The following is a 15,850-nucleotide window of genomic DNA, read 5'->3' on the forward strand; positions in this document are numbered from 1 at the left end:
TAGAGAATGATTTCATTGGTTAGTAGTGGTTAACTGCATTTTTTAAAATTACTTTCAGGTGTGTGGTTGATTTTTTTTTTTTTTTTTAAAGGTCCCATTTCTCTATCAGAATCAGATTTGTTGACCCAGGTTGAATTGCAAGATCTGGCTTGCATTGCTCATTTTATTATTTGCCATGGGAAAAAAAATAACTGCTTTTCTTCATTTAGGCTTTGGCTGTAAGATAACAATGAAATGAATTAAATAAATTGGTTTGTAAGGGAATACATATTAGTTTCATATTTGAGGAAACAGCTCCAACCTACAAAACTCTTTATCAAAATATTTGTTTAAGTGAACGGCGCATTTTTTTTTTTTTACCACTAGAAATAATCTTCTCTTTTAAATTTAAGTGTTTTTCACCAACTTTTCTTTTAAATTAACATTTTGGTATCTGGTATAACAAGTTAATTCTCTTTAGGTTTTGCATCTGTCTTATCTGCCTTTTGTATCTCTTTATAGACAAGTTGTAGGGAAAGAGGAAAAGTATTTAGGGTCTAATGATTTGGGTATGCTTCTATACCTCCAGAATGGGATGTGCTAAGGATACCTGAATTTATTTAGTAAGCAAACAAGAAAAATAGACTGCCATGGCAGGAAATGAGTAAAGCATGACAATTAATGTGATCACTTATGAACCAGACACAATATAAATACACCATTGTAGGCCGGGCGTGGTGGCTCACGCCTGTAATCCCAGCATATTGGGAGGCCGAGGCAGGCAGATCGTGAGGTCAAGAGATCAAGACCATCCTGGCCAACATGGTGAAACCCCATCTATATTAAAAATACAAAAATTAGCTGGGCATAGTGGCTTGCGCCTGTAGTCCCAGCTACTCAGGAGTCTGAGGCAGGAGAATCGCTTGAATCTGTGAGGCAGAGGTTGCAGTGAGCCGAGATCGTGCCACTGTACTCCACCCTGGCGACAGAGTGAGACTGTCTCAAAAATACATACATACATACATACATACATACATACATACATACATACATACGTACACCATTGTATTATGCGTAATTGTATTACATATGCCATTGTGTTACTTATTGGTTAGAAGGAAAGGACAGTTCTCAACCATTGGCTGAGGTACAAATGCTATCTATTTCTTTATATTTTACAACAGTTGAATGTTTTGGAGTATAGGTAGTTATATCTTGCAGTTTTTAATGGAGCTATTTATATGAATGCTAAAATTTTCTCCCAGAACCACTGTGCTAGCACTTTGAATGCCGTTTTACTCCTTGTCATTTTACAATTAAAAGGAATTTTTTTTTTCAGAGCCCTTAAGTAATGGAAAATAAAACTTGAGCCTATCTGTTTTACCCTTCAAGAATCTTTGTAATTTGAAAGGGCATCTGCACTCCCATGTAAATGTCAACATTTACAATTAGAACTGAATACATTGACTTATTTAATTATGCATTTGCAGTTGTGTATTTTGTTGTATCATATGCATATCAGTACTTAGATTAAAAAAGCATTCTTAAAGTATATTAAGTGTTTTTCACACATGTATACTTAGGAAGTAGTAAGTAAATGCAGTGACTAGGATTAACTGATACCAGCCTTTGAAAGCCTGTCTAGTTATTCTGAGGTCATAATGTAAACATTCCCTGCCTTCTTATTATAAATATATACCTTTAGGCAGTCCAGTGAACTAAACAAAAGCCTCCACTCCCACAAGACTGAAAATATTTATACTTCAGTGTACACTTTTGTGTCAATTACATTTTCTTATTCCCTCATGCAAGAATAAGGGTGTGTTTTGAAATCATCTATAATCATTCAGGGTGAGCCTGGAAATGAGTATCTGTATAGCTAGAAGCTAGGGGAAAACAAGAAAGGCTGATGATTTTGCCTTGATTTATTATGGGATGGCATCTATAAATAGATGTTTTGGCTGGGTACTATTCTCAAATTTGAAGTTGTATTATGTCAGGTCTGGGGCTGTCCTATAGTTCTACAAGGTGAGATAGTTTGCTTATTTTTCTGAATGTGTTCTGTGATGCTCAGAGAAGCAGTTGTAGTTGCTTGTTCCATCGATCGTCCTCCCATAAGTGGTTCCTGGTTAAGAGGGGCTTTTTATGATTGTCTGCTGTGTGACTCTAGATGGTTTTTATCAGCCAGAGCGTGCCAGTTGCCTGCAGCTGGAGTCAAGCTTGTATGAAATAATTTATTTATGCAAGATAATGCTCCTTAACATTTAACAGGTAATGAACGTGACGTAAATTTCCTTCTTGCTTTTAATTTTTCCCTTTCCTCTTCTAATGTGCAAACAGGCAGCTCTGGTACTCTAAATAATAAGTAATTTTTGGCCATCTGTCAAAAGGAAATTTCAATACAAATTTAAATTAATGGTGCCTGAAATTTTTTATAGCTCCTCTAAAAGCCGCTAATGTGCAGAAAATTCTGAATCTGCTGGTAGTAATTAGTGTTGCATGTAATGAGGATGTGGGCAATCTTATACAGCCCCAGTGGAACATTTTGATATGGTAGCAAAATTTTGATTTATACAAGGTTGTAGATGGGTTTAATTGTGAGAGACACTTAAAAATGTTTTCTTGACGTTACAGATTGTTAAACAGGGCAGATTTCAGAATAGCTTATAAACTATAAATTTAAACTTACTGTAAAGATTTAAGTAATTTAGGTACTTTACCTTTAGATGCCAAGTAAAATTCACTTGTTAACATGCTGGGCCTTTTTTTTCCTTTGTCTTTCTCTTCTGGGAAGTTCTGTGGCCACCAAATCGCACACCGTTGGCTTTATTGATCTCTTTTTCTATAGCTCCTGTAGCCAAGTTCATTCCTAAGCCTGTTATTTGCAGACCTGTATCTGAAGTTTTTCAACAAAGGTGGAGAATGTAAATATGGATCTAAAGGAGAAAGCACTGTAGGAGCCCAAGAATCAATTTCCTTGATGATGAGAAACTAGACCAGTGTGTGTTGTAGGGCTGTTGAAGTCAGGAGCCATGGCACCTGCAGCCTTCCTTGCTTGTCACTTGGCTGTCCAGTGACTCCATGTGCCCAACAGTAAGTCCCACATTTGAGGCCTGAAAATGACAAGAAACACAGACTGTGATCCACTCTCACCCTTAATGGTAGGGCAGAAAGCCCAAATTTATCTCTCTGAAAGGAATCCAACGTAGGCTAAGGGGGAGTGTTCTCACCATCTTATGTAGTATCAAGAACCATTTCTCTCATCCCTAGAAAAGGCATAAGTGACACTAAGGAAATGTTTTCTGGGGTGATGGAATCTCCCATTGCCCACCCCCTCTCATTGAGGGCTGAGGGGTAAAAGTGATGCGCTCTAAAATGGTGTCAGAGGGGACATTCCCACGTGCTGCCAGGAGCTTCCCACTTGATGGAGGTTCCAGTTCATTAAGAGGAGTCAGCTGCCCTGAGTCATTAGGTTCCTCATAGCACTCTCCAGTTCCTTTCTGAGTGACTGAAATGAGGGTAATGATTCAGAGCTGTGAAGGCCAAAATTGCCTGAAACTTGGTAAGAATCTGAGGTTCAGAAATTGTCTTATTTCCCACTCCGTCCCAAATGTGTGCATAATTCCAATATCAGGTAGCAAAAAATAGGCACCAAAATCAAGACCAGCTTAAATATAAGTAGCAAAATTCACTATCACCAAATGCTGATTAGCTCCGTGGCCTCAACCAAGTTGCTATTATTGTGCATTCTTTATTACTTTGTAAGTCCTTTTCATGTATCTGCCTGGTTCTCCTGTGTTTTATCCTGAGTGCAGTAGCCTTCTCAAGTCACATCTATGAGGGATTTGCCTTTTTTATCTGTGAAATATAGCACGAGTACTTTTTCTCCTCTGTGCCTATGCTTACCCAGTACAAACATTTTTTCCCTCTGAGTGGTGTTGTTTTTATTTTTGTTATTTCATTGGAATGTCTTCAAGCCCAGAGTGCTGGATACATCATCAAAGGGTATGATCATTTTTAATGACTTGTGCAGTGCCAAATTGATCTCCTAAAACTCTGTACTAATTTAAAATGCCAAATGCAGTGTTTGAATATGTTTCCACACAGTCCGCCAATATGGAACTTTATAGTTTTTGTAATTTTTGTTGGCATAATGAGTATGGATGGTGCACTTTATTTTTTTAATTTACATGTAATTATTTTTTAGCTAAATGCTTTTCTCTGGGTATATACACTGTTTTTTTCCTGTGCGAATTCCTTGATTTTGTTTAAAGGTTTTTATAATGATTCATTCATTATTTGTGTTTAAGGCAATGCATTTTTATTCTGCCGCATCTATATTTTGGGTCATAGATGACTAAAACATCATACATTGCTTTTTTCTATCCCCCATTTGTTCTGTTGACAATAAAGGTTTATCAGCGGAAAATTAGAATAAGGTTGTTTTTATGTTCAAATTGAAGGGCATGATTCAGGCCAAGAAAGCACTTTTGCCTCATTAATTGGGTGTTACCGGTGAATGTGGGTTTTTAGCCTGAATTAACAGAATGATTACTTCATACACCCCTTTAAGTCGGAGTTTTACCGTTTGGGAGATAACTTGGCGGGATAAATTTGTATTACTCCAGACTTTAGAAGTATATATTGTAAAAAGGCAAAGGCATAAAATAATAGAAAGCTAGATTAAAAAGGGGGAAATCAATGAAATCCACAAAACACTAAAGAGTGTTTAAGCAAACAAAACAGTCATGGACTTTTGGTATCTTCTATTTTCCCCTCAGTAATCAGCAATCTGAGAAGAGAAGTTGTCTAATTAAGGGCTGTAACACTTCAGCATATCCACTGTAACCTAGGGAAAAAATAAGGTGGGTCCACAGTGTCCACTCAGTCCTACTGATCTCCTCTGAGCAGCCCCCACTGCATGTATAGCTCATAGGTTAGATTTTGCCGGTGAAGGTAGGTGTTATGCTTACCCTTATTTCATACATGAGGAAAGGTTTAGAAGTGTGAAGACCTGTCAAAGGTCACATAGCCAGCGCCGCCCTCAAAGGAAAGCTCTTTGGGTAACCCAGTTTCATTCTAAGTTATTAAAAATCTGAAACATACTACAAAGTACAAAGAACCCCTCATACACCCAGCAACTAGGTACAAGAGCTATCAATATGTAGCCATATTTCTATCTATACTTTTTCTTTGCTGAAGTATTTGTATGCTCATTTTGCTCATGTGTACTTCAATATGCAAAATGAACACATTATCTAAATAGTGGGTCCTTTTTTTTTAGATAACCATAATGCCTTTAATCACTTAGTAAAATAATTCTTTGATATCTTCTAATACCCGGCTTATAATCAAACTTCCTTGATTATTTCAAATAATTGGTTTACTTGAAATGAGATTCGAATAGGACTCATTTTATTTTGTTGTGATCTCTGTTAGGTCTCTTTAAATCTTTCTTATTAAAAAAATTTTTGTTTTTTGCCGCTCCCTAACTCATAATTTCCTTCTCAAACTAATCTTCGATTTGTCCTCTTATACAATTCCACAAAGCAGATTAAGAATCTTCCCCTCAAGAAGCTAAAAATTTAGGGGAAGAGAACTTTACTTAGTTAGGGCGTGGGGAATCAGGGATACCACCTAATAAGGAAATAGAAGTACTTAATATATTTTTTAAATCATATTTTAAAATATGTTTTAAAAAGCCTATCTTGAGCAATACTTATTTGGACAGTGGATTTGTATTTCAAAAACATCATAGCCTGTGTTTCAAGGTTAAAGAATAGAAATAGAACTCTACCTTTTTATGGTCAGCATACATTTCTAGATATCTTACTCCCTTGATTATTGGTAAAATCCATTTCATTGTTCATCACCAATGTATACAGACAAACCTAGATGTCATTCTGTCCCATTCTCCCATCATAAGGAAAAGGCTTTTCCTGATGTAACTCACCATGAAGTATTCTTGACACCACAAGGAAGCACACTGAAACATTTAGAATATGAGCCATTCTGTAGGAAGGCTATGCCAGGTTCTGCAACAATCCTCTCTACCACTAGGTAAGCTGAATATCAAAGGACAAGTCACTTAACCTCCATGGATCTCAAGGCTGTAACTCAAGGCATTCTTCCAAGTATTTGGAATGTAGGTATTTTCTTATGTGTTATTTAGTCCTGTCCTAGAAACAAATTTTGAAATAAAAATCTTATACCATAGGTTATGTTTCAGCAATAAAGTTGGCCATACCATTAGCCAAGTAAACACAGTGGTTAGAAGTGAGGAAATCATTTGAGGGGTTGGGTGGTAGGGTGATAAAGTATGCCTTTCAAGCATTTAACGTTATAACTCTTTCAATTTCCCAAAATAACAAAATAAGATGGCAATTTGAAATTAAGTGTTTTAGCATTGCTATTGCTTTTTAATTATTTGTTTACAAGACTTTTAGGTATTTATTTCTACCATGTATTTTACTATTTACAGTTATCAAGGAACAATTAAGTTTTGTTCTATGAATCTGTGATGCAGTAATTTGTTCAGTATTAATTGATGCCTGCCTCTAGGCATGTAAACTGTGTGAAATGTAACAGGTGTCCTAATTCTAGAAAAATGTGTGGTAATTGTTTGTTTGTCAAACAGATGAATAAATATCTTTAGGGCATAGCTGGTCCTCAGGTGGTGAGCATACATGGATTAATGATGTGAGTGACTCGGGGAGACATGCTTGTTTTGCAGCACCCTCCTCCGCCGATTGCTGAAGCAGAACAAATACTAATTAACAGGGGCGGGCTGGTTGGCAGGTTGGCTTTCTCCAGCTGATTTGGCAAAATGGTTTATTCCTTTCCCTCCATAAACCAACCCTCTTAGTTATTAGACATTTTCATACTGATGTTTAGTTAATTTCTAATTTTCTTAATTAGGATGCATTTCATCTCTTGCAAAAATATTATAACGTTTATAGTTAACATTTTTAAAAATTTAGAGGGGCCTAAGATTTAAGTTCTAATAGTTGACGCTTGAATTTCAAAAACATTTGTTTCTCAAAATGTAGATAATTCTTCCAATGGAATTATTCCAAAGGATCAATCACCATCTTTTTTTTGTATTCTTTCAGTAACACTAACCCCACTCTGGAAAAATTATAAAATCACTCATGGGGTAGTTTAATACTCTTGTTCTTCTTTCTTGAATTATTTCTGCAACACTTTCCTCTGTCCAACTTATGTATTTTGTTCTGTGGTGATTTGAAGTAGCTCAGCTATCTTCTGGGTTAAAAGACTTTCTACACGTAGGACCCACCACTTTAATAAGGGCTGTAATTTTGGACTTAGAGAGTTATATCTGATTACTACCATGGCAACTGCCTTGTGAAAGGGTTGAAGAGAATTCAGGCTTCATGAGAGAGTAATAGAAAGGAAGTTTGCTGAGGGGCTGAGTAGTACTTTCCGAAGGAGTTTTTGATGCTTTTAAATAAGGTTGCTGTTAAATGAAGATTGAATACAGTTATTTCAAAACTCAGTAATGCTGCTTAGACTTGGCAAATCAAAACTTGAAATGTTAGCGTTGAATACTTAGTTGTTTTTCTTTGAATCTAAATATTGAATAAAATAAGTCACATTGCTTTAACTTTATCAGATTATTCATTATTTAGAACCAATTATTACACACAATTATTTTTGTGTGTAATAAATTTTACTGCTTTAAAAACATTTTAAGCTGAGAGTACTAGTATTGTAACATAAGAAATTCCCGCTCATTTGTGATAGTTGCAATTGGTGGTTAAGTACCCTCCTCCTCCCAACCCCTGGGTTCAGTTTTGCCTCTAGTTTTCCTTCACTAGAAACTGGAGAACAACACACACATACATGTAATCCGCTGACGTGCGGTCCACCTTTCTTCCTTCACACTCTTTAATATTCCATCCCCTCTGCAACCACTAAATGTTCATGAAAAGCTTATACTTTCCCTCCCCTTTTACAGAAATGCAGGCAGTGAGGTGGAAGTTAAAATGTCTTAAGTATTCTTGTTGTAAGTGAACTTTCCAAGATATGGTGATAAGGGTGAGCATGAGGAATTCTTTTTCATGGAAATGGACTCATTATTTAATTGTATCATATCCTGAAGGATTCTTGAATCTTCTTTTTTAAATTGCTACTTTTCAAGTTGCTGACTTCAAATTTGAGAAGAGAAGAGGGCTGGGGGAGGGGAGGTAAATAAGTTAGTGATGCCACCCAGTGAGAGAGAGAAGCCAGTAGGCTTATATAATAAGATCTCCTTGTTATTTATTGCTCCTTATGGTCATTTTAATTATTCTGGAGAATTTTGAGAATTCTATTCACTTATCTTTTTTTAAACTTCTGTTTTTGTGAGCGACATTTGGCCTTTTGAACAACAAAATAAAATTGGAAATGCTAATGTTTTGAGCCAACTAAAGGAGGAAAATAAAAATGTCACCATGGTAACAAAGCTGCTTTCTAGATGGTTTCCTAAGATATGCCTGAACTAGAAGCAGATGTCTGATTTGAGAATCTTGCCTCCTTCAATGTAAACAAATAACTTCTGGGCAGGTGTTGGAAATAATATGGAAATCCTATTAAGGGGCCCGGGGTTCCTGTCAGTCAGGAAGCCCGTGCCACAAAAGGGCTGGTTGTCGCATAAAGGAGCAGAGTAAATTCTCATTAGGCTTGAGCTTTTCCCAGGAAATGATTGTCTCCGTGTGTTCTTTCTCCTGTGAATCTGAATGTAAGCTGTTGCTTCTATTGATCTATTCACTGGCTTTATTTTTCTCCTCTTCATTCCAGATCCTCCCTCGCCCCCACAAGCCTGTGTTCTCCCTCTCACCCACCCCTTCCCTTTAGATTAACACTTGATCTGTGCTACTGCTCTGAGAGTCGTGACATTTGTGATTTTAACCTCCCAACCTGGGTGGGGGTGGGGGTGGAGAAGGAGGGGAAAGTTAGCCTTGTTCCCTCGGCCTTTTTCACAAAGACTCTGGCTGATTGGGACTCGCACAGCTAGCGGCAGCGGCAATCATGAAGACCATTCTGTGTACATTTACTTGAAGTTATATTTTTATGAATTAAGCAGAAACTAAAAGCTTGAAGAGACAGCTTTTTAGGAACTTTTAAAAACATACATAGTTGTCTGGTAAGCCTCTGAGGCTGCCCTGTCCAATATGGTGTAGCCACTAGTCACATGAAGCTATTTAAAGTTAAAATGAAATAGAATTTTAAAACCCATTTTCCCAGTTATATTAGCCACATATCGAGTCCTTAGTAGCCACACGTAGCTGTAGAAACTGCTAAAACAGCAGAGATACAGAACCTTCTCACTGCTGCAGAGAGTTATATTGGATGATGCTGCGTCTCTGACAGACTCTGATGAGGCTTGCTGGTTCTGACATTCGTTCTGGCTAAAGCTGACTCCTGATACTCAAAAGCAAGGTTCCCCTGGTTTCATAGAAAACAAGGCATGTATGTATTCGAGTTTGGGTGATTGATATAATTAGCTGCACTAATGTAGTAGTGATCTTTAAATGGTTGTAGATTTTTTTTTTTTTTTTTTTTTGGTCACGGAACTGGTTGAGCAATATAAACATAGGTCTTCCCAAAATGGGCCCCTAAGAGATGCAATTTAATGTTTCTAGATAGAAAGTTGTGGCAGTTTTGGGGGGAAGGGAGGAGTGCTTGAAAGCTATGCATAAGGGTGCTCTTTATAATACTCAGAAGGTTAAATGTGGATAAACACAAAACAAGCCTTCAGAAAAGCCACACTATTATTATGCAGCGTTTCTCGGACTATAGTCCCCGAGACGCACTTCATAAAGCCAATAAAGCGCGCACTGGTGGTCTCCCGTTGCCCTAGCAACGGGCCATGGGGCACAGTGTATGTGAAATGCATGAACATCTGTGAATTAATCTTTTTTAGTTTGTTCTTTTCTTGGCACTGATTGGACCACTCGGGCTTGTGCCTGTGACACTGCATGCAGAGGGGTAATCTGGAGCAGTCCCCAGGGCCTTGCCCTAAAGTGGATAGTGGAATGGAAAGTGAAGGGAGATTTATCCCGGCAGTGCATTCAGCAGTGCAGGGATTTAGCCTGACAGCACTCTCAGCGGGGTGTTATTAGCTTACTTTCTGGTGCATGGGGAAATGAATAAAAATTTTTCTAGTAAATGTGGGCATTATTGGGTTTATTGAGTTGCCCTGAAAAAATAATCTGCAGAGAAAATTGAAATAATCACTTGTGTTTGTACCACAGTTATCAGAACTTGAAAGCTGAGTTATTCCACATCTTTGGCCCAGCCCCGGCCTCAGGGATTATAACCAAACCATATTGGACTGTCACTGCTCTGAATGAGACTCCTGAATTGGATGCGTAGGCTGGAATCTGTTTTGATGATAAAATCTGGTAGTAACCTAGTCTGACCTTATTTAGGGAAATTTTAAACTAAGCTGGTGACATTTTTGCCTTTGGGAGAATAGAGCAAATAATGACTAAATACGTAAGCATCCAGGAACAGTACTTTGGTTAGTTACTCCCCGACCCCTGACCTCTTCTGTTCTTTCCCTCCTCCTGCCTCCCGCTGCCACTTCTTCCCTCCCTTTTTTCAAATTGCCATCCTCCTTCTAGACTTCAGCATGACTGTACAGACTGTGTTCAGTTCCTCCTGTCAATACCAGATGTTCATTTGTAAACTGTTTTGCTCACCCTTGTCATTTTCAATTCCCTTCTCTTTTCTTCCTTTTTTCTCTTTGTGCCTCCCTTTTTTACTCTCTCTCCATTCTTCCTTATGGGTCAACCCTCTTTCCTGGGGAGAAATGAAAGAAGAATATTACATATGAAATGTTTCACGATGGATGTAGTCTATTTGGTTAATTGTTAGGGTGAAAATTTCCTTTATAACAAATGTATTAAAACAAAAGTCTCTGCTACATAATAGTCCATTTGATTTGTTCGATTGCATTAGTACTGAAAGGTCTTTAGGTGGGAAGAACTCCTTGTCAATTCTGTGTATGTTTTCCTTTGATTATTAAAAAGGCATAGCTATACCTCTGTATGTAGCTGAGAGATTTTTCTGATTTTTTTTTTTGTTAGACAACTGACTAAAAAGTATTTTAATGGTTCCTGACTTTGAAACCTGTTGGTATTGATAGATGAACTTGCAGTCTAAATAAAATATTTAAATCAGTAGGTATTGATTCAGCAGCTGGAGGGCAAACAGGCCTGTACTGCATTGGGGGTGCATAGTAGAGATTAGATATAATCCCTTCCTTCAAATCATTTTCCTATTAAAATATGGAACTGCGATATGCTGCCTTCCGAGTAGAATAAAATATATTAATGGATCGTTCCTCTTCATTTCTCAGAGCTTCTGGTGAGTCCTGAATTCTTTAAAATGTGCATATAAAACCAGTTTATGATGATTGGAGGACTAGCTCTGAAGGCAGTCTTCCCAGGAAGCTGCCCGGGCTGATGTGCAAATACATGCAAACATGAACCTTTAGCAAACACTGACGGTAATGCCAGTGGCAACATTCTGTCGACTCCCAATCTGGATATGGGCCTTTTACTCGAATTCAGAAAGTGTTTTGTAGGAATCAGCAAAACAATTGAACTATAGAGCTAAAATATTTATCATCTGATTTTTTGGCATTTGAATACCCTCACTTGCTTTTCAGGTGGTTTTTCTGTTTTAAAAATAAGCAAATAATTTTATTTGTTTTTTTGCTGCTCCCATTTAGCTCTGATGATATTTTCTTCTTTCAAGAATATTTTTAAAAATTACCAGCTTTCTAGTTGTTACTTGAAGCCAGCTTCAGAAGTAGAACAGTTAACACGGATTATTAGAGACCTTTAGAAGGAAGTAAAATTCTCAAATTTTGTTTCTATGTCTTGGACTATTATTTGGTTTTTGAAAGCACAGTTTTTTATGCCAAGAACTAAAAATCTGTAGACACTAGTGTTAAAAAGTAGAAATTCCACAATTACAAGTGGCAGTGAGTAAACTGGCTAGAGTGAGAAGCAGGATTGAGGTGGAATGAGTATGAATCTCTGCTGTTTCCCTCATCTGTGTGTGTGTGTGTGTTTTTTTTTTTTTTTTTTTTTTTTTGAGATGGAGTCTCCCTCTGTCACCCAAGCTGCTGCTGGAGTGCAGTGGCATGATCTCGGCTCACTGCAATCTCTGCCTCCTGGGTTCAAGCGATTCTCCTGCCTCAGCCTCCCAAGTAACTGGGATTACAGGCATGTGCCACCACACACCTGGATAATTTTTTTTTTTTTGGTATTTTTTAGTAAAGATGTGGTTTCACCACGTCGGCCAGGCTGGTTTCGAACTTCTGACCTCAAGTGATCCACCCACCTCAGCCTCCTAAAGTGTTGGGATTACAGGCGTGAGCCATCGCGCCCCACCCCTTCATCTGTGTTTAACAGTTTCTTAAAATCTCTGTCATGTTCCTATGTACTAGGCTGGTAAATAGCCATAATTCTTGAATTTTATTTTTAACTTTTTCTACTCTTACTGTGTTTTAAAAGCAGTAATAGAAATAAAATCAGCACTTTAATCAGTGTTGTAGATATGTGTATCTATAAAAGTGAAAATGTTTAGGGGAAAAAAATGCTGCTTGTTTTCTTAGACACACAACATTACATAGAAACATTTGGTGATTGCAGTGGCTTCAGCATTTTAAGACTGGGCTACCAAAAACTGTACCTGATACTTACCTGTTGGGCCTACCCAGGGCCAGTGAAAGAGTCCAAATGGAGGCCCTCATACCATATACTGAAGTATTTAAAAGTTATAAATCCAATAAATAAATACCTTAGTGATAACCTGAAAGACCAGGTTGGAATTTAAAGTTCTCAGGCACTTTGGAGTTCATTGCTTTAACCATGTGAGCCCTCACGTATTTTCTTGTACACACCCTAGTTCTTCAAAGCTTCGTCGAACCCCCACAGCTGCGCCCAGATCTAGACACACTCAAACCAGCAGCTTGATCTAACCCTGGGAGGCCTCAGGAAGAGGACTGAGTAAACCCTGGAAGTGGGCCTGGGGTGTTAGGGCAGGGAATTTCAGGGTCCTGGGTACCCAGCTCATGGTGTAGAGGCCACGGACAAAGGCTGTGTGTGGGCATGTCCCCTTGGTCTTACAGGGTGGGGCTCAGCCAACTGAGGGCCAGGGCCCAAGTCACGGGCCCTCCTCCTTCTCGCTAGGCTGCTTGGTTTGTACATGATTTCATAAGCTATACACTTAAGAGAAAAGAAAGGGAACTTAGAACTGTTTTATCTTAAAATAATTCTTTGTTAAATAAATGTCAATAGTTTTAGTCAAAATTCATCCAGGGAATTCTAAAATATAACATATATACACACATACATATATATATAAAACATAAAAGATAATCTCTAGGAACAGCTGCTTTGACACTGTGTTTTGTAGTCTGTTTACGGATGTCTGTGTTTTTAAAATACTCCATTAAGAATCCTAAATGCATATCCTACCTATTGGAAGCGCTTGTGAAAGGAAGGTGGAGAGGAGGGGTGCCTTTTAAAGCTGAGCAAGGTAAAGATAGTGTGGAGCTTCGAAGTCAGGATTTTCTACACGACCCCACCCTCAATCTGGTCCACATAGTAAAGATTGGAGGCTAGTGAAAATGCCAGGCAAGGGTTAGGCCTAAAAGGATTAGTCATGAAGATTCGAGATTCTTAAACTAAAGATTATCACTGGGAGCTAACTCGGGTCATGATTTCTCTTTTCATCTGCCTTTGTTCCTTTTATGCACTTCCGCAGTTGGACAGCTGGAAGTGCCACAGAAATATTTGGAGAGCCCTATTTAGTAGTTTACGTGAAAAGTCGTTGAATAATTCACATAACAAATGATCAGACAAGCACTTGTCCATCTGACTGAATTATTCTACATGTTTGCCGAAGCAACAAAGGAGAACAGCGTTTCCTCCTACAGAGGGTATACAGTGGCGGTATTGACCCATCTAGTTATTGGGTGGGTTTCAGTCTTTTGTTGACATTGTTGTTAATGAAAGCAGCCCAGACGAGCTGTGAGCAGCTGGGCTGGATAATTGTAAAGGATTCATGCTTGTTGCTGTTACCCCAGTGTTTGCAGTGGGTTGTTTGCTTTGACTTTTGTTGAACTGTTGACAAAAGCATTAGATACAAATGGGAACAAATAAAGTGGTGAGATGCCAGGAGGGCTTGGCAGGAGTAGTGGTTTTCTTTCTGACTTAAGTGGAGGATGTCGGAACGTATCTAGATGGGAAATGGAAGTTGTATTCGGTGTGTGTGTTTAGCAGTTTACCCTTCCGATACCAAACTGGAAAATTTTGTTGCTTATGTACCTTGGCTCACAGAGGTGAGAGAATCAAGAAGATCACCGTATCTTGTAACCCTCAAAAAGCCACGCTCTTTACCATGCCAGTCAGGTGGCTTGCAGGCCAAGAATGTTAACAACAGAAATAGTTTCCAGACTCCCCCTCCTCAACTTAAAACAAAATTTTAATAATAGAAGTATTTTGGACTGGGGAGATGACAGGCATGACGTTGAGGTGGGGAGGATTAAGAAGAACAGTATATGCTAAAATAGTATAGCTAGCAAAATGGAAGTCATCTACTGGAACGCTTTTAATTTGCTTTAAACAAAATACTCTTTTGTATATTCAAATGGAGAGTAGCTCAGCTGTTGTGAAGCCAGAAAATTAATGGTATTTTTAGTGAAATAGCAAAAGCATGTCAACAATGTAGCTGCAGATGATAATGCTGGCATTTTATTCATGAGGAATTATCAATGCAGGTTACTGGACAACATAGTGTGACTGAAAATGATTGAGTGTCGGAGAAGCCCGCCATCCTTCTGCTCTATTTTTCATTTTGCATTTAGGCTTCCCCAGGCTTCATTTGTGCATGTATTTTCCCTATCACAAATCAAAATATAAAGTCTTCCTGGCTTAGGATTGTATGCATATTTCTTCCTTTAAAATGTCTCCGAATGAAAGTTCCCCTTGAGTATTGACTCAGAAGCTGAGGAGTTCATTTTCAGCGCACACGTGGTCAGTGGAGGTGGTTAGGCTTCAGAGATAGGTCCCTCTGAACAGTTTGTCTAAATAGGTCTATGGCAATTGTTTAAAAGCCAGCAAAACTCACCACCGTTTGATAGATGGAAATTGTCACAGAATATGCCTTCTCTGACAAGTAGAAGATTTGGAATAAGTAGTGAGACCAGAAAAATGTTTAAAAAACATGGGCAAGAATAGACAGAAACTGTATTTAGGCAATTAAAATGCCTTTTGGAAGAGTGCGTTTCAGTGATAGTTGAAGAGTTACTAAAAATACATTTGAATGGTCAGGAAAATTAAGCTATGTCTTTTTGTTTGGTCTGCAGTTTTGGTCTGAGGCACTCTGGGCACCATCACTGACTTTGTTTTGTTGGTATTATTTCACCCAGTGTCTGAGCAAGGAAGAAGCTAAGGCTTCCTCTCAACATTCTGTTCTCCAACCTCATTTACTGGATTCCCCTCTGCTACTGGTGACAAAAAGAATGGATTATACCTTTGTGTAATTGTGCTTGTTCCAATACTTCATGTGACCAAATCTAGGAAAAGAATAGGAATTTACTGAGTTTGTTAAAAGTGGGAATGGCCAATTGTTTTAGTCTTTGCAGCATCTTAATCCTAGAGAGCAGTGATCAGTGAGAAGAGGTCAGGATTTTCTCAGAACTGGGGGCATGCGTTACATGGCTGTGCTCCACTCAAAAAAGTTACATGAATGCTCCCCACATTTCAGCTCTCAGAAGATATTTTGCTTGTTTCAGTACTAGATGGTCAAGTGTAAAGGCCTAGATCTGAAGTTCATGAGGAAGAAACCC

At 38.2% G+C, this 15,850-nt stretch overlaps 1 protein-coding gene across 8 annotated transcripts in view; it reads left to right on the forward strand.

Annotated features, from left to right (window-relative positions):
• LOC100462498 (transducin-like enhancer protein 4) overlaps positions 1-15,850 on the forward strand; it is a 153,088-nt gene that overhangs the window by 80,807 nt on the left and 56,431 nt on the right. The window lies entirely within an intron of this gene.

This window comes from Pongo abelii, chromosome 13, assembly GCF_028885655.2.
Source record: "Pongo abelii isolate AG06213 chromosome 13, NHGRI_mPonAbe1-v2.0_pri, whole genome shotgun sequence".
Taxonomy (NCBI): Eukaryota; Metazoa; Chordata; class Mammalia; order Primates; family Hominidae; genus Pongo; species Pongo abelii.